The sequence below is a fragment of the Sus scrofa genome, chromosome 12 (assembly GCF_054392235.1).
Source record: "Sus scrofa isolate SSC_HxYL_T2T_F1_AM1 chromosome 12, Sscrofa_HxYL_maternal_Yorkshire_Landrace_v2.0, whole genome shotgun sequence".
Classification (NCBI taxonomy): Eukaryota; Metazoa; Chordata; class Mammalia; order Artiodactyla; family Suidae; genus Sus; species Sus scrofa.
Window position 1 is genome coordinate 62,890,059 of NC_139394.1, and position 19,880 is coordinate 62,909,938.

The window sequence follows — 19,880 nt, forward strand, 5'->3', positions numbered from 1 at the left end:
TTCAGGTGTACAGCATGTGATTCAGTTAGACGTGTATCTACTCTTTTTCAGCTTCTTTTCCTGTATCGGTTATTACACCATATCAAGTAGCTTTCCCTGTGCTATACCGTAGGTCCTTGTTAGTTATCTGCTTTATATATAGCCTTGTGTCTATGTGAATCCCAACCTCCTAGTTCATCCATTCCCGCCACCATGTCCCCTTCGGTAACCTTAAGTTTGGTTTCGAAATCTTTGCATCTGTTTCTGTTTTGTCCGTAAATTCTTTTGTATCATTTTAAAATTAGATTCCCCATGTAAGTAATATCATATGATATTTATCTCTCTCTGTCTGACGTACTTCACTTAGTATGAGAATTTCTAGGCCCATCCATGTTGCTGCAAATGGCATCCTTTCATTCTTTTTGATGGCTGAGTAATATTCCATTGTATATATGTACCACATCTTCTTTATCTATTTCTCTGTGGATGGACATGTAGGTTGTTTCCATGTCTTGGCTACTGTGAATGGTGCCGCAGTGAATGTTGGAGTGCATGTATCTTTTCAAATTGTGATTTTTCTCCAGGTATATGCCCAGGAGTGGGATTGCTGCATTGTCTGGTAGTTCTGTATTTAGTTTTTTAAGGCACTTCCGTACTGTTTTTCATAGTGGTTGTACCAATTTACATTTGCACCAATAGTGTAGGAAGGTTCCCTTCAGATTTTTAATTACATTTTTTTTTTATGTGTTTAGGTCACCACTAACATCTATGATAGGTTTTGAAACAAAACTTTAAAGAAAGCTGCGTTTTGTGCTGGTGTCACAGTAGGAGCGTGAGGAACATGGAAACTGCTGGGGTTTGGACCCCAGACTCCGCTGCTACTCAGCAGCCCCACACAGTGGCTGGAAATTTGGGCCTCGTTTCCTGCTCATATTTATTCCAAGATAATATATTTACCCTCCCCTCTTTTATCTTTTAAACCAGTGTACACACGCAACTCATGAGAGGACTTCAGCTCATCTCCTTTTTCCTTCTTCCTCCCTCAAAATTTCTTCTCTCTCTTCTGGACCTACCATCTCAGTCCAGCTCTCTCCCAAAATATCTGCCCTTCTCCCAGTTTGAAGATGAGTAACTTCTGGGGATGCAGCACACAGCGTGGTGGCTCTGGCTCACCATACTGTACGGTCTGTTTGAAAGCTGCCTAAAAGTTCTCATCACAAGAAAACACCCTGTGGCTGCCAGGCGGGAGGGGGAGGGAGTGGGATGGATGCGAACTCTTGCATTGGGAGTGGATAAGCAGTGAGGTCCTGCTGCACAGCACAGGGAGCTGTATCCAGTCACTTGTGATGGAACAGACGGACGGTCGTGTGAGAGAGAGAACGTGCATAGATGTGTAACTGGGTCACTTTGCTCTGCAGCAGAAATTGACAGAACGTTGTAAATCAACTATATTTAAAAAATTTTAAAAAACAAGAAAACAATTTGCAGCTGTTCAAGGTGACGGATGTTGACTAGACTTACTGTGGCAATCGTTTTGCGTTACATGGGTTTATCAAATCATTCTGTTATAATCCTTAAACTAATGCAGTTAGATGTCACTTAGATAGCAATAAAACTGGGGGAAGTTGTTTAAAAATCCTTCTTCAGTCACAGGAAGAACGAGCCTGGGAATGTTTTCTTCCTGAAGTTCCCCTTCGTCCAAAGTTCGTATTTTGAAGAAAGCAGTAACTAATCCCTCTTCTTCATATGATCGCCTAAATAGTGTTTCAAAGACCAAGTCCCTAGAGGCGCGTGGCTAACTTACAAGAGGGGAGTGGCAGGCGTGCTTGCGTGCGTGGATTGCAGAAGGGGAGGGAGCAAAACCAAGGAGCTGTGGGGTCCTTTTCGCCCTCCCAGCCCTGCCCCTCAGAGAGGATTTCCGAAGAATTTACCATTCTCTAGAGAGATTGGGGGAAAAACACAATTTCCTCATTCACTCAGTTGGGCAGGACGGACTCCGTCCCGGCCCCCGGTGACTCTGAAGAGAGACCCTCGTGAGACCTCAGTTCCTCCGTCCATCGCGGGACCGCGTGCGTCACGTCCTCCACTGGAGGGGACATCCTTCTGGCGTCCACAGGACTTAAGGCCAGAGCCTCACTGAGCAGCCGGGCTCGCCTCTCCCCGCCTTGACCCGGCCATCTCTTCCCGGGCCCCCGTGGGGGACGCCCTTCTCCCGCTCCTGTCTCCAATGGTCCTTTGCGTTCTTGTCACCTGACCCAGGCCCTCCCCCTCGTCGGAGCCGGTCCGGTGGACAGGCCATCCCGTCACACTTGAAGCCTTCTGTCTGCTAGAGCTCAGGCCTCCGCTGTTCTCACCTGGCTCTGTGGGTTGCATCGAGCCCCTCTCCGTCCTCACACCCACGTGGTTTGTAGCAGCATCGGGAGGAAGGCCTCTTGCCAACCCTGGAGCTGAGCCCCGTATTCGACACAGCCCGACGGGGTTCATCTCTTCCCCCAGCTCTGAAGCCCCAGGTCTTGAACGCAACTCCCCCTGGGCTCTCCCCGCTGGGGTCCAAGGAAAGTCAGAAGGAACGTGAGCCGAACCAGCAGCCTAAGGCGTCCGTGGGTCGAACAGACGGCGGCTGGGAGCGGAGCGTGCCGGGAGGTGGGAAGGTGGGGAAGGTGAGATTAGTCAGAGGCCAGGCTGATCACACAGTCCCCAGAGCCGGCTCTGGACTGACACCCGGCAGGCAGAGGCAGCCCGTTCCAGGTATGGCATTGTCAGGGGCGCATGGCAGCTTCTAGTGGGAGGGCCAGGCTCTCCCCTCTCTGCTCTTCGCAGTCGCGAGAGCAGTCTGTCCACGAGCTCATGGAAGAGCGTGAGTTTCAGGAATGAAGTCGGGAATTCTTCTGTTCTCACGGAGGAACCATCTGGGATTTCACTTTGCTTCCAAGTGGTTCATCGAGGAAGAGGGGTCGAAGGGGTCTTGGTGCCTGTGGCATGAGAAGGCCAAGGAAATCAGGATGTGCCCACTGGGGCGAAAGACAAGGGTGACCCCCCGGGGGCTTTGTCAAGGTCTTCGGGAAGCGGGCGTGGTTAACTCCCAAGATCTTGTTGGGTCCATGAAGAAATGAAATTGAAAGTTCACGGTGCCCTTGGGCGCTGCACTGGACGTCACTTGACCGTCCTGTGGGTGCCTTTGTGCCCCTGGCCCATCAGATCGCACCCTTGGATTTTGGTCCGGGAGGTTGGGAGAGGATCAGATTGCATTGCTGCCTTTGAAACCCTGCGTTGTCAGAAAACCCGAAACTTTAATGCATCTTCTGTTTTTCATGAAAAAGGCAGCATGGATTGTGTTTATAATCAGGGCTGAGGCCGAACATCTTTTACTGGACATAGCTGGGATCGCTGATTTCGCCGAGGAATTTATCTTGCCCTCCTTTCGAATAGTGTTTTCTGCTTGGCGCACAGGCAGAAAAAAACCCCACGATTTGCTCACTTCCTCCGTATCCTCCCACCCCCAACGACAGCCTGCAGGATGCTGCAGCGCGTCGCCCAGAGGCCCGTGGAGAAGCAAGGTATGTGCCTGCCAGGTCTGGAATGGAGGTTGAAATCCCAGCACACCTTGTAACGCTGGGAGGGCGCTCTTGTGCCTGGGGGCCCCCTCCTGGCCCCGGATCCACACGTCAGGTCGAACAGCACATTTCCTTCGAGAGCCTCAGCCGCGAAGCGTGACCTGCTGTGCAGAAAGTTCCCCGAGGATCAGCTGGGTCCAGCGTCCACGGCTCTGTTGAGAAGAGCTCAGTGGGTTCATCCCTCTCTGATTATTATTTTTATTATTATTATTATTTCCTTTTCAGGTCCACGCCTGCAGCATATGGAAGTTCCCAGGCTAGGGGTTGAATTGGGGCGGCAGGGGCGGCCTACGCCACGCCACGCCCGATCCGAGCCGCGTCTGTCACCTACGCTGAAGCGTGTGGCAACGCTGGGTCCTTCACCCCCTGAGCAAGGCCCCCAATCAAACCCGTGTGCTCATAGATACTAGTCAGGTTCTTAATCCCCTGAGCCCCAAGGGGAACTCCGTCTTTTTGGTTTTATTTTTAGGTAGTAAGATGGAGAGACACAGATAGACGAAAGGCTGTGACAGTGACCTCCTGAAAATGCAGTAGAAACCTCTGACCCTCTTTTGCTTCAAGGCCTCAGCTTAGCCCCCCCGAAATGGCACTCATTGCCAAGAGCGGGATGGTGAGTCACTTGTCTTAACTGCTCTGGATGGCAAGGAAGCGGAAAGGAGAAGGCAGGTCTTTCCCTCCTAGCCTCGTGGGCAGCTCACGGATCAGAGACACCAGGCCGGGCCGCTGCCCGTTTTAACTGGCACTGGGCACAGGGTTCCTGGGGCCATTGGCTGGGGTGTAGGGCACCGCTGGGCAGTGTCGCTCGGAGCTGGAGAGCTGTGCGCCCCCGGGGGAAGCCGGGCCTGCGGAGCAGATGTGTTTCCCGCCCTGGTCACTTCACCTGTAACTCAAGACGTCCCCGCTGACACACCCCTCCACACTTTGAAAAGCACCTTTCCCACGAAGGGCTTTCCTGAGGGGAGCCCAAGCCAACAGGACGCACAGCGAGGGGCCGGGATCAGGTTGCACTGGGGGAAGTTGATCACGATTCCTGCGCCACCGCCGGGGACCCCACCCCGCAGGCATAGCCCCTGGCAGGGCGTGGGACGCGCACAGGGCAGCGGGTTACAGCCCCTTCCCGCGTGCGGCGTGGCCCCGAGCAGGGGCCAAGGCCCAGCCCACGCAAGAACGGCTGGGCTGGTGGTGGAAGAGGTCTCTCCAGCTTCGCCAGGAGGGGAACCCGTTGAAGTCCTGACTTCGAAGCAGGGACAGGCGACGTGTATCAAGCGCCTCTCACTTGCCCAGCTCGGCTCCAAGAACCTGCTGCCCGAGCTTTCTGGAATCTTGGCAGTCGTTCTGCGGCTGTGCCGTCGCCCAGACCCCTGTGGACCAATGAAAATGCAGCACAGACACACCCTCTCGTGGCGCCGTGATCTCGGGGAACCCAGAGGTCTTCTGGGCACCTGGGTTTCTGCTGTAAGACTGGGAAGCTGCAGGGTGATTCAGTTGAACCTACTATAAAAGGGGAGGCTATCATTTGAGACCCCAGGGGTCCCGTCTCTCTTCCTTTCTTAGCCTCATTTTCCCATTTTTATCCCTAGAGTTCATGCCTTGGACTCCAGAGCAGGGGTGGCACGTAGGCTCATCATGTGCAGTGGCTTCAGTCGTTGGTGGCGGCTTCCATGTGGCTGGGAGAACTCTTGGGGGAAATCGGGGTTCGTTATGTCCGAGCACCCTGATCCAGGAGCGGTGTCCCCTGTGAGTACAGGAGGCAGGTGATGGTACACGGTGCTGCTGTACCTCCAGGGACCCTTCGACACAACACGTCAATTAATGAACTTCTGTGTCTGGAGACGCCTCTCTGGGGTGGCACCGTGCTGCCTCCTGCCCTCACACCACCAGCCACCACCCCATCCATCCTTAGGAGGCCACCCCTCTGCCTCAAGCCCCAGACCCAGCCCTGCCCTCACCCCAGCAAGGAACCAGCTTACCACCCTCAGGGAGCAAGGGGACAAGGGAACTGTTTTCACTGCCCCTGCCCCAGCAAAGTCCCCAAATAAAGCCTTGCCTGACTTTCTATGGATTAAGGAGGCCAAGGACGCAGGTCGGTAACAGGGTGGGACTGGCATGGGGAGCAGGCTGAGGGTACCAGGGCTGTGGAACTGCCCTGGCAATGGAGCCAAGGAGTTAAAGAACTCAGTGTCTGGGGAGGAGGTGGCAGAGCAGGGCGGCTGTGCGTCTAGGACAGTGACCAGGGTGTCGGCTGGACAGGAGACTCAGGAGGGTTGAGCTCTTCTCTCCTGAAGAGCCTCTGTTTCTCACCAGAAACGATAGCATGAGGTGGGGGCTGCAGCTGGACACATCTGTGCTGCGATAGGTGAAAATCCAGGCACCAAAACGGGTGTGACAAAAGGCAAAGAAAGGCAACTGTCACTGCCAGGTCTTGGGTGTGTTATTGTGCCGCTGGTTTTTTTTTTTTTTTTTTTTTTCCGCTTTTTTCTTTTTTCAGCCATACCCGCGGCATATGGAGGTTCCCAGGCTAGGGGTTGTATCGGAATTGCAGCCGCCAGCCTACACCACAGCCATGGCAATGAGGGGTCCAAGCTGTGCCTGTGACCTACACCACAGTTTGGGGCAATACCAGATCCTTACCCCACCGAGGGAGGCCAGGGATCGAACCCACATCCTCATGGATACTAGTCAGGTGCTTAACCCGCTGGGCCACAATGGGAGCTCCTGGGCTGCTGTTTTTATGTGAATGCTCTAGTCGGTTTAGCCCGAGCAGCCTGGAGAAGAGGGGAGGAAGGAAGAAAGAAAGGGCGGGGAGTGGTGTGAGGAGGGGTCTGTGGGCTGCGAGGAACGAGAGTCCTGAAGGGAGGCCTTCCGAGCAAGGGTGCGGGAAAGCAGCCCCGGGAACTAACACAGTGGGAGCTTCCTTAGCCATTAGGAAGTCACATCTGGTGGCCACTGTTCTGTGATCCACCTTTTTGGAAGCAAGAGCCTTGATGATACCTTCAGGTCAGCAAAGAGAGTATTCTTACTCTTCAAGAGATCGGATCAAGGGAAAAGTCAAAGATGGTGTAAATTCAAGCTTTCCTGCTCGGAGGAAAGGGAGACGGTGCTTTACGCAGGAGATTTGCCTTCCAAGTGTAAACGATTAGCCTTCCTGTGAAGGGTTTCCAGTCTCAGGGAAGGTACCTGATAAGCTGGAGACTTTACTGACAAAAACATGCATACAGGGAGTTCCCGTGGTGGCTCAGCAGGTTAAAAACCCAACTAGTATCCATGAGGATGCGGGTTCGATCCCTGGCCTCGCTCCGTGGGTTAAGGATGTGGTGTTGCCATGAGCTGTGGAGTAGGTGGCAGATGTGGCTTGGATCCCACATGGCTGTGGCTGTGGCGGAGGCCGGTGGCTGCAGCTCTGATCTGACCCCTAGCCTGGGCACTTCCAGATGCTGTGGGTATGGCCCTAAAAAGCATAAACAAAAAGAGAACAACCATACAGTCCATCCCTCCCAGTTCTGGGCATTTTTCTGAAGAAACCAAAAACCACTGACCTGACGAGATATGTGCGCCACTTGTTCACGGTAGCAGCATTTGTAACAGCCCATATCTGTGAGTGGCTGTGCAGATAAAGGGAAGTGTATGTATGAGCCATGGCATATTATTTAACCGTAGGAAAGAATGAAAACTTGCCGTTCCCTGTGACCACGTGGCTGGACCTTGAGGCCACCATGCTAAGTGAAGTGAGTCAGACAGAGAGAGACAGATGCCACACGATCTCACTCTTACGTGGCATCTAAAAAACAGAAACCAAACCCCCAAACCAAGCGAGTGGATGCAAGGAATAAATCAGTGGTTGTGAGAGGTGGGAGGTGGGAGTGAGTGCAATACGTAGAGGGGTCGAAAGGGACAGACTTCTGGGTACAAGATAAAGACGTCACATGTGTGGGATGCCATGTATCGCCTGGCGACTCTCCTAACAGTATCGTGTTGCATATGCAGAAGCTGCTAAGAGTAGATCCTCAAAGTTCTCTCGCACAAGAAAAAAAAAATGTATAGTCCTGAATGATGACAGCTGTGAGTTACATCATCTCACAGTGACTCTGGTATACCTGCGCCAACTGAATGTTGTATGTCAGCTATATTTAACTTTTAAAAAAGATGCAAGCATGCTAGATTAGGTTGGACTCTAGATATAATGACCGCTGGGTTTTTTTTTTTTTAAGTGCCTCTGAGATATTTATTTTAAATTTTATTGGAGTAGGGTTGACGTATAATGTATGCGTTTCAGGGGTACAGCGTGGTGTCTTTGTAAGGAGGACCCAGAGGGCACACAGACACTCATGGAAGGAAGAGGGAGGCAGAGGTTTCAGTTCCCTGAAAACCCCAAAGATTCTGGAAACCAGTAGGAGCCAGGAGAGGGGCATGGAACAGCGTCTCCTAAAGGAACCAATCCTGCCAATACCCTGATTTCAGAGCCCTGGCATCCTGCACTATGAGAGAATAAATTTATAAGCCTCTCAGTTTGTGGCAGTTTGTTCGGGCAGCCCGAAGAAACGAATATGCCTATCTCAGAAATAAGCTGCGTGGCCCCAGTTCTCTAAAGCGATGCGATCCTAGGACGGAGTGAGAGATGAGAAAGACCAGTGGAGTGAATTGTGTGTGTGCACGTGTCCACATGTGCCTGCAGACCGCCTAGGATAAGTTAGAATAACAAAGAGGCAGGTAGGACTTAGTGTTAAACGGGAGGTGGAAGAAACGCGGCACTTTATTTGGGTTTTTTTTCAGACTTTTTAATTATAATTTCTTTTCAGTTGAAGTGTAGTTGATTTACAATGTCCAGTCAATTTCTGCTAGCACTTTGTTTTTGTAATAGAACTGTAAGGTCTAGACGTTGTGGCAATCCTGCTTTCCTTGGGACATTTCACATAAGAACAAACTCATTATACTTCAAAAATTCACTCCCACAAGCCAACAAAGATAAAATTTCATCATAAAGGGAGCCAGAAGTAGATAAAGAAAGGAATAAAGATGGCAGATTTGCACCTAACTCTATTAATAACCACATTAAATGTAAATTGTCTAGATCCTTCAATTAAATTGCAGAGATTGTCCTAATGAAAAGTCAAGACCCAACTGTATGCTGCCTGTAAGAAAGGTATTTTAAACACAAAGACTAAAACAGATTAAAAGTGAAAGAACAGAAAAAAATTTACCATGCCAACACTGATGAAAATAAAACTTGAATAACTGTATTTATAGTAGACAAAGCATATTTCCAAAACAAAAATTATCAAAAATGAAGAAGACTGTTTGTAATAGTGAAGAAGGTTAATTCTTCAAGGGGACGGAATAGTCCTACAGGTGTCTGTACCTAAAAACAGAACTTCAGAAAATACGAAGTGAGACCTGATAGACCTAAAAGAAGAAAGAGGAAATTTTTGCGTGTTGAATATATTTGTTATTTCACATATGGTGAAGGTCTCATGGGTTTTACACCTTTCAAACTCTATCAAACCGTATGTTTAAATCCATAGTTTATTATGTTCAGTCACAGGTCAGTAGAGCTGTTGAAAAAGAGTTTTGGAAATCCAAAGGAATAAAGTAAACTATCTAAATAACAACAAAACTAGCATTAATACTGGCTTTATCAGAAAAACAAAACCCTCCCCATGTCTTGTTTTGGACCAAAAGAAAGCTAGACACAGTTGATTTTAAGGAAAAGGATATATATATAAATCCAAAGTTTTGTTAATTTTCATTTTAAAGACCCAATTAGGCCAGTTATAATGTTGAAACAGTGTTCACCCCATCAATGACACTGAGACTCTCATGCATCGTGTCTGTAAATAAGTGCCAGTGAATGACAACAGTCACTGGATTGTATGAAACAGGTGCCTTTTTTTATGTGACACACGAAACACAAAATTTATTTTTTAAACAAATTATGTGGACCCAAATGTCCAACAAAATGCGCGAAGATAGATGTTTTAAACTCTGTAAACTTGTATCGGAGAAAACACACTTGGTTTGTTACATAGAGACAGAAAATCTGATGTAGTGATGCAATTTAATAAATATACTTAAAGTGGGATTTCCCAATTTTAAGCTTAAATTTTAAATTTGTTATTATTGCCTATGATTTTCCTCGTGATTTTGTTACAGCGAATTTGCATTTATTACATTACACAGTATCTGTTTTAAAATACTAGGGTAGGAGTTCCCATCGTGGCTCAGTGGTTAATGAATCCGACCAGGAACCATGAGGTTGCAGGTTTGGTCCCTGGCCTTACGCAGTGGGTTAAGGATTCGGTGTTGCTGTGAGCTGTGGTGTAGGTCGCAGACATGGCTCAGATCCTGTGTGGCTGTGGCTGTGGTGCAGGCCGCCGGCTGTGGCTCCGATTAGACCCCTAGTCTGGGAACCTCCAGATGCCTCGGGAAGTGGCCCTAGAAAAGGCAAAAAGAGAAAAAAATAAAATAAAATAAAATACTAGGGTGGAAACGTTAAAGAATTAAGAAAAGGGCTGCAAAGGAGCATTTTGCTTGGGTGGAAGTTTTGAAACTGGAAGTGAGAACTCATCCTGCGACCTCAAAACATTCTGATAAACGGAGCAGCTCTGCTTCCTGGCTCATCTCGTCCTCATCGCCGCAGCTGTTGAGCGACAGCCTGGCCAGTACATGCGTCATCGGTCATTAAGCTTTTGTCCCGAACGGTATTGCTTGAAAAGTCCATGTATTTTTAACTTCCAAACCACCGTCTTTCTTTCTCTCCTAATGAACATGGAAAATGGGACTCCAAGGTGTCTCTCTACCAGGTGGTGGCAGAGGTGGGATGTGGCAGGGCCTCTGCGTAAGCTGCCAGATGAATGCGCCCAGGAGCGTCGTTTTTAAATAAAGAGGCTCCCCTGCCGGGTAGTTGCCAAGGGATTGCTGAGCAAGGGCCGTCGAACTGTTAGGACAGCTGGGGGATGACCGTGGAGTTGTCCACTTTGAGGAACCCGGACTGGTGGAGGAGCAAAGTCAGTCTCAGGGTTCAGAAGGCTCCGGCCAACCTTCAAGGGTCCACAGTTCCAATGTGCCATCATCAGGGTCCGCTGAGCTGTCGAGCTTTCGGGTTTGACCAGACTCGCGCGCATGCCTGTTGCAAGCCGGTGGGAACCTACTCCCCGATGAGCAAAGTGAGACCCCACGAGCCCCGAAGGACTTATGCCGAGTCTCAAGACAGTGTGGGCCTGAGGCCATGGGGGCTGCTCCCTGGGGATTCCGACAGCCCCACCAGGAGGGGACCCGCCGGTCACGCTACCAGGAACCCCGAGGGTTTGCTCCCTGCTGGATGACACGGTGGGCAGCCTGGGGGGTCTCTCTCCTGCCCACGACTGGTTTCTGCAGAATCGGGGCGTGCGACTGTGGAATGACAGACGGGACTCCACCCATGGGTCTAGCTAACCCCTCTCTCCTTCTGTTTCTCCTTAGCTCTTAGAGCGCCTTAGGATTCAGAAGCTGCCAGGGTGTGCTGGAGAGTCTTTTTTTTTTACTTATTTTTATTACTCAATGAGTTTACTTATTACGTTTATAGTTGTACAGTGATCATCACAACCCAATTTTGTAGCATTTTCATCCCAAACCCCCCTAATATCAAAATGGGGTACAGTGATTCTCACTGCATAACCTTTGAGCAAAGAGGCCTGGAAGCGCAGAGGATGATGGGGGTGTGCGTATGCAAATGTAGTCATGGAAACCGACACCTCCTAGACCCAAGGCAGGGAGTCTGTAAAGCTTCTAAACAGTAGCTTAGGGAAAAGCTGAGGCTCACCTCCTATTTAGGGTGTGCCAGGCACTGGTCTGAGCACTTGGCTAATAACTCAGTCTTCATAACAATCCAGTGCTCTGAGCGCTATTCGTATCGTACCTTCTGTACAGGTTGGAAAACTGAGTGTGAGAGATGGAGTATCTTTCCCAGGGTCTTAATGAATTCGTATATTTAGAAACTAATAAATCTAGAATTCAGTAGTCACGTTAGAACTAGTTCTTCCCGCTGACCCCAGTATTAGGATTTAGGTTAGGACATAGGCTCAGAAAGGCTTAAGAGGGTGTGGGATGACGTGCGCGTTGTATTCTCGTAACCAGCGTCCCGGTCACCGGGGTGGCTTTGATCTGGCTCGGCCCGTTGAGGTTACGGTGCAACATCATCGCTCCTTTCAAGTGGAGCTGGGAGTGCGGCGCCCTGGCGCTGGTTTCTTCTTGCCTCTTACACACTCGGTGGTCTCTCTGCGTGCATTTCAGCTACCAGCCGGGAGCAAACGGTAAGAAGGAGAAGAGGAGCAGGGCAATACAGCTGAGGCATCGGGGAGGATGGAACTTGGGGTGTCTGAGTCCAGAAGGCAGGAAAGGGGGAAGGAGTCACATCCTGCTGGTGCAGCCGTTGTATCTACCCCGAGAATCGCACAGGAGGGGCCTCAAGCCAGTCGAGGGTCTGAGGCTCGAGCGCTATTCCCGTTGCTGTAAGTCCTCCTGCTCGAAGGTGACGGCGGGAGGATGGAAAGGGCCGCCGTGCTGTGCCCAGGCCGACTGGGCTTTTCTTCAGGAAAACCCTTCAGGGAGTTCCTGCTGTGGCGCAGCGGGTTAAGAATCCGACTGCAGTGGCTCGGGTTGTTGCAGAGGCATGGGTTCAATCCCCATGCGCAGTGGCTTAAAGGATCTGGTATTTGCTGCAGTTGCAGTGTAGCCAGATACGTGGCTCATGATCAGTCCCTGGCCCGGGAACGCCACGTGCCTCAGGTACAGCAAAGGAGGGAGGGAGGGAGGGGGGAGGGAAGGAAGAAGGGAGGGAGGGGGGAGGGAAGGAAGGAGCGGGGGCGGGGGGAGACAGAAAACAAGGAAACCCTGAAGGAGAAGCTCAGTTACACTGGGAAGAACTAAAGCCACAAAAGCGCCTTTCGAGTGCCCACAGGAAGCAGGTTCAAACTGAGAGAGAAAAGTCCTCTGCCTTAGAAAAAGTATGAAGGGGAAAAAAGGAGCGACCGTCATGGGAACACGTTCTTGAGAAACAGGTTTCGCTTGGCTTCTGCATGAATCGACGAGGACATCGTGGAGATGATAAAATAACGAGGGGAGACTTCAGGCACAGGTCGGGTGCTGGGAGAGCTCAAAGAGAAGGCTGTCGTCCCATCTCCAGACCCCCTGGGCAGACGTCAAGGATGTGGTCCAAGGGCTGGGACCTCCGGATCCTCGGGTACCTGGGGGTCGGAAGGCTGAAACCCAGCTAGGGACGTAGCAGAGACGCTCAGCTACTGCGTGAAAGTGTGAGATTGGAGGCTGGGTTACAGAAAAGCAAAATGAGCCCACCTCTCAGCATTGAAGCAGGAGGTCAAGGCAAGGGGGGCCTCTGGGAGGGTGGCTGCTCTTTAAGGATTAGGTACCTGCGTCGCCATCTGAAGACAGGTTTAGTCTCTGAGGCTGGGATGGTTCTGAATTTGCTCCTGGTCGTGTTTTCCTGATGTCCGTTTTTCAACACGACAGCAGCAAGATCTCATGCAGACCCTTCACTCACGGTGACACTTTAAAAAACAAATGAAAACAGTGAATAACACTCAGTCTGTTTTAATGCACGGTGATCCTACCAAGGAGGCTTATGTTTTGCTTACATCTTGCTCAGTAGCTTGAATTTTCAGGATAAGGAGAGAAATTGTGACTGAGTCACGAAACATCAGGCTGGGTTTATGATTCTGGCGAGGGTGACAAGCCAGCCTGGAAATTGTCTTCATGGCTATGTTTGTGACCAAGGAATGTGGCACGAAGGGAGGGGTGTCACACTGGAACTTGTGTGGTTTTGCCTGGTGGTCGAGGTCTGTGGTAGGTCAGAGGGGTCACTCGAGGGTCACATACCAACCAGCAGCGTCTCCAATGGGCAGATCAGGAGTCTGGCACTACCTCGACTCAAGGTGAGTGGGAGGGTGGTTTTGGAGGAAGGCTGCGTGCGGTGGATCGTGAGCGTGCGCCCTGCCCTGGCTGGGGGCTTCTGGGATGAGAAGGAGGGCGGTACAGGCTGGTCGCTTTCGGGACCCCAGAGCGGAAAAGCCAGACAGGCTGGGCAAATGAGGATCCGATCCAGATGAAGCCACTCCGTGCATCAGAGTGGGATTCTGAGCTGTGGGAAGTTGCAGAGAAGACAGAGGAAGCAGTGGAAGGAAAGAGAGGATTAGTTGGTTCCTGTTGTGGAGAGGAACGAGGGCAGCCCATTCCACAGAGAAAGGGGCAGGTCAGGAAAGGGTCAGGAGAATGGCAAAGACTCTGCATATGCAAAGACGATAATGGAGCTCCCCTGTGGCTCATGGGGTTAAGACCCCGGCCTAGTGTCCCTGAGGATGCAGGTTTGATCCCTGGCCTCCTTCAGTGGGTTAAAGATCTGGTGTTGCCACACGCAGTGGCACAGGTCACAGACGTGGCTCCGATCTGCTGTGGCGGTGGCGGTGGTGTAGGTCTCAGCCTGGGAACTCCCACATGCCACAGGTGTGGCTGTACAACTAAAAGAATAAAATAAAAAGCCCTTTCGAAGAATTGCAAGGAAGGAAGGGCCGGAAAGGAATGAGACCAGAAGAGAAACATGCTTTTTCTTTGCATCTAGTGGGAGGGCTATTATCCCCCCCCCCGAAATCAAATCGAATCAAAACAAAACAAAATAACAGGTGTTGGAGGGGGTGTGGACAAATTAGAAACCTCATGCTTTGCTGGTGGGACTGTAGCCGCCGTAGCCGCTGTGGAAACGCCCTGCAGTTCCTTGGAGACGTCGGCTCAGAACCACCACCTGGTCCGGGAAGGCACCCTGAGGTGTGCGTGCTGGGAAGAATGAAAGCAGGGGCTCCAGCAGAAATATGCACACAGGTTCACAACAGCCAAAAAGTGGGAACAACCCAAGGGTCCACCTGACCAGCATCCATGAGGACTCAGGTTCGATTCCTGGCCTCGCTCAGGGGGTTGAGGATCCGGCGTTGCCGTGAGCTGTGGTGTAGGTTGCAGACGCGGCTCGGATCCCGCGTTGCTGTGGCTGTGGGGTAGGCCAGCAGCTACAGCTCTGATTCAACCCCTAGCCTGGGAACCTCCATCTGCCACAGGAGCGGCCCTAAAAAGACAAAGAAGAAGCACTGTCCAAATTTCCAGTAGTAAAGGATTCAAAGAGTGATTTTCCAGCTCCTTCTTCTGCAAGCGAGGAATGAGTGCTGCTAGAGGTGGCAGAAGCCAGACTGTAACAACCACAGAGCAGAGCATGTGTCAGAGGGAAACGTGGCCTGTCCGGACCGGATCCAGGGACGAGGGCAGCAGCACGGCCGGGTCTCTCTCTGGCTCCATGTCACTGATCAAGTGGGGGAGCAGTCTTGCATTAAAGGGCCAAACACGGAGGGGTGAAGGTATAGCCCCAACTTAGACACTGTTACTGAGGCCTTTTTTAAAACAGATTTTTTATTTTTTTGTCACAATCCAGAAAAGATACGGCCTCAAAGAGGAGTGTTAGTGCCAGATGGGGGAGAAACTAGGCAGAAACCTCCCCATTCAAGGGCGGTCACCACTTCTCCGAGATCGGCACGTGTGACCAAGCGACCAAGTTATAGCGGAGCGATGGGTCGGTGTCCAGCTAGCACTGATTCCTATTAATAAAAGCAAATGGGGAGAGTGGCTGATTTAATGGTAATCATTTGAGGAGACAGAAGAAAAATAATTGTTCGTGACAGCCCCAACCGCAAAATGTTTCCAGACATTTCTGTCGGGAAGAGCTCGGACGGCACAGTTTATCCTGGGCGTTTTGTTAAAAAGCAAATGAGAAAGTCAGCTTCCGTGGTCCTGAATGATTCACGCAAAACTTCACCATTTCTGGTCAGATCGGGGCTCCTCATCAAATTATCCACAGGAATAGGGTTTCATCATTACGGCACAGAAAGAGCTGCTTCGTTGAAATACCCTTTTTTTTTTTTTTCCCTTAAAGAAGAAGGTAGGGTTAAGAGAATGGATGGAGTGGACAAGCCATGGTTTCCTTTCGAGGTCTATTTACGTCTGAAATGTCAGGGAAATCTAATGAACATATACTCGTATCCGTATCCTTCTGCGTATGGCTGTCGCCCCGGCCCCGAACCGTGAGTGGGGGGAAACTGTCAATCATTTAGGAAGGGAGGAGGGTTGGTCATGAAGGTGACACGGGGTCAGACATCAGACAGCACCGATTTCGACGCTGAGCAGACATCAGAGTGGCAGTAGCGGGAAGAAGGGAGGTGAGAGTTAAAATGATGCCGATCGGTCTGGAGAACTGGCGTCCGTTAAACAATGGAAATTTCGTAGGAGTGGGTGTGGACCAGCCGGGGAGAGACGGGGAGACGGCCAGGGCCGCGCCGGGCAGGATGGACGAGGGAAGCAGGGTCCGGGCACGGGTGTCACGTGGGAGATTTGCAGCTGAGGAGACAGGATGAGGCTGGTCAGAGCAGATCTGCTTCCAATTTGTCAGTGTATTCATTATATACGGCGCAGGCCAGTAGAGTTTATCACTCTGTGGATACGGAAGTCTTATTAATGGCCTCATCAAATAGCCGGGGCCAAAGAGTCTGAAAAAGAGCTTGTTATTTACGGGTAGATGGAAGAAGAGCTAGACGTGTTCAATACGGAATCATCTTACACTCGGACGCTGAGGCCGGTTGGCGCTTTTGCATTTCAGTGAGCAGAAAGGGGGGAGAAAAGTATGTCCCCAAGAAGGTTTTTAAGGCTGTTTAAGGCCAGAAGCTTGGGGGCTGGTAGGAAGGGGGTTTTTCTCTCAAGAGGACTTTTCCCAAAATGAAAAGGCACAGCCTAAGCAAAGCTGAAGAGGGTCAAAGCAGGTTGAATCAAGGCCACGTTTCGAAATAGAAAATAAGGTCTCGTTAATTCTGGGGTCGGATGGTTGTAAAGGGAGACAGGACACTTACGAGTCTCATTGAAAAGACAGGAAGGAATACCCAGAAAACAAAGATGCAAGAAGACTTTCGGCGTAAGGATTTTTTAAAAAATTAGGAGTTCCCGTCGTGGCACAGTGGTTAACGAATCCGATTAGGAACCATGAGGTTGCGGGTTCGGTCCCTGCCCTTGCTCAGTGGGTTAACGATCCGGCGTTGCTGTGAGCTGTGGTGTAGGTTGCAGACGCGGCTCGGATCCCACGTTGCTGCGGCTCTGGTGTAGGCCAGCGGCTACAGTTCCGATTGGACCCCTAGCCTGGGAACCTCCATATGCCGCGGGAGCTGCCCAAGAAATAGCAAAAAGACAAAAAAAAAAAAAAAAAAAAATTAAAGTATAGTCAATTTACAGCGTTAGGCTAGTTTCTGCTGTACAGCAGAGTGACCCAGCCACGCATATATGGACATTTTTTTTTCATTCTGTCTTCCACCGTGTTCTACCCCAAGAGGCTGGATGTACTTCCCTGTGCTGTACAGCTGGACCTCTTTGCTTATCCACTGGAGTTGGCATCTACCAACCCCAAAGCGGATACAAGAAAACACTGACGGGTAACAGTTCCCCTCGAAGAGAGAGGACAGTGACGTGAGAGCGGTGAAAAGAAAGAGACCAAAACGATATTTGACAGCAATTCAGTGGAGGAGAAATGTGCTTTGTTAGAAATGCTGTTACAGTCTATAGAAACATTTTTTTTTTAATTTAGGAAAAAAAACGATTCGAGCCCAAATATGGTAAAAGCGCGCTTTGAATCATTATATAAAGATTATAACAACTCTATAAAGAGAAGTTCTTATCATTCTAGAGTATTTACTTGAACTTTTCCTGACAAAGAAACTGATCTGGGCTTTAGAGAGTAAGATCAAGTGATCTGAAATAAGAACCAGTTTGGCTGTAAAGGTATCCGTTGATGGTTGCTCATCAAAAGCTCTTGTTCCCTCTGAGAAACTGCAGGGAACTGACTGTAGCATTTTCTTGCTTCTCACTGTTCCCCGGTTGACCAGCTGTTGCAGGCTTGAAATAAAGAAATCTGAGCTCAGATAAGGCTTTCTGGGAAAACAGGTGGGAGAAAAGTGCCACTGCCCAGACCAGAGGCAGACAACCTTTCAGGAGCTGAATGCCAAGTTGCTGACCCGGTTCTTCAGGTCAGGGGTGAAGGGTGGGGCACTGGTACCCTGGGATGTGTCCTTGCAGTCACACCTCCATCTCCAGCGCCCACATGTGCCCTGGACCTTCCTCTCCGCTTCCTCCATCTTTCTTCGGGCCCTGTTTGCCTAGCGTAAATACTCTCGGGGCAGGTTACACCACCTGACCTTCATCTGTCTGGCGTCTACATCAGATAAATAGATTACCTTCCCTGAGCCGCAGCTGAGCGCCGTGGCCCAGGGGATGGCAGGGTTCTCCCCAGGAATCCGAAGTGGGACATGGACACCCTTGAGTTGGGTGCTTTGGAAGGAGGGGAGGACTTAGAGCAGTGGGGTTAAGCCCGTAGGGGGGTTAAGTCCACCAGGGGTCAGTGGACACAGGCAGGACGAAGGGGGAGAAGCCACTTGGGAAGTGAGGGCAGCCTGGAGAGAGGGGGTGGAGCGAAAAGGAGCTTCGCTCCCCTTTGCAGTGAGAACAAGCTCTCAAGGATGGCAGACACTCCGTGTTTACTATAGCGTCACTTTGGAAGCACGTGGACCACGCTTTGATGATGGGTGCACCAGACACCAACCTTAGAGCCTCAGAGGAGTTAGGACTGACCAGCCAGCCCCAAGCAGAAATCTAGCCTAAGCGCATACCCGCCAGGAGAAGCTAACAAAGGATGCTCTTTCTCATCTGAGCCTTTAGATGCACGTAAAGTATCAGGCCCAGGAATTTGGGGATGAAAAGGACTTGCCACAGAATAGGCTCCCTCTTTATTGTTACTTTTTATCTTGACAGTGAAACTGGAGGAGCATTAGGCTGTTGGAGTATGTAGCTATTCAAAGACACCTGGGCAGTAGGAAATGTAACCGGAAAGTTAGTTGGAGCCTGAAACATACTAACTAAATATCCTAAATGCTCCGCAGTGGATTCATCTATTAGAAGCAATTTCTACTTTCAGCGCCCTCACCTCTTTCAATTTTTATAAAAAATCCATTACTTTATTACTCGGTGGTTGAGGTTGCTGTGCCTTGTCATTTTCCACATTCGCTTTTGAAGCTTTAAGGGAAGGGTCTGCCCCTGCAGAACCTCCTGATGGGACCAACAGCTTTCTGCTTCCCGCACCCATGCTTTTCCTCCGTATACTCGAGACTCTGAACGCAAACCTGTTTTCATGCTAAGGAAGATATTTCAGGGACCACAGGTTCTGTAGTAACACCCGATGTTTTCCCAGTGGGGCTTGGCGTTCGGGTCTTTAAGGTCCCATTCTTCCCCCGACTCCAGGACACAGCAGGGGAAGAGGAGGGCGTTTTATTTCCATACTAAGGCTTTCGTTGGACTGAATCTGAGCCGTATTTTCCTAACGTGGGGAAGTCATATGCTCTTCTCTTCCCCGATTCTATGGTGATCCCATCCAAAGAGCTGGGGTTTCTAGAAACAGTGGCAGTAAGAATTTGTCTCCCTTGGCCATTACTCAGCCACTTGGGGCCAACTGGAAACCGTGGCACCGCCATCTGAATCCACCTGTTTAACAGAAGTGGAGCCACGTACTTCTGTTTCTTGACACTTCGTTGTGTCAGGTGGCAAGAAATGGTCATGGCACTGTCGTGGAGACGAATTGAAGGTGCGAGGCTTGAATTGAAAAAGACTTTTAGAACGGTTTTATCGGAATGAAATTTTCCCACCTGAAATGGACCGATTTCACTTCACAGAAATGCAACTATCCATTTGTTACCTGCGGCTCTTGTATCTCGGGTGTGAAAACCCAGCTCCGTGATGCTTCTCTTCAATATTCCTCTTGACATAGCACGGCCCTAAACACTGCTTTGCTTGCTCTGATGGAGTCACTTAGAGAGTTAGAGAAAGAAACAAGTGGTGAATGAAAGAACGACCCGTCACACATTAATTAGAATCTGGCTTTTAGGCCTGGTTTGGACACACACGAGCTGTAACTGGTTTACTTCCTCAGGCGGGAACCTCAGCACTAGTGAACACTTTGGGTGAATAGTTCCTTGTCGTGAAGGCTTTTGTGTGCGTTATTTGATGCCGGGCATCCACCCACTAGAGGAATGCTATTCTCCACTGTGCTCGGGACCCAAAACTATCTCCAGCCATTGCCTCGGGAGGCAGAATTGTTTTTTTGGTTGGGAACCAATGCCTTAAGTGTGAGTTTTATCATCTGTACGGGGAAGTGCGAGTGGGGAGTTGCTGTTG

At 50.2% G+C, this 19,880-nt stretch overlaps 1 long non-coding RNA gene across 1 annotated transcript in view; it reads left to right on the forward strand.

Moving 5' to 3' along the window:
* The window catches only part of LOC146398415 (uncharacterized), a 314,462-nt gene that overhangs the window by 233,015 nt on the left and 61,567 nt on the right, over positions 1 to 19,880 (forward strand). The window lies entirely within an intron of this gene.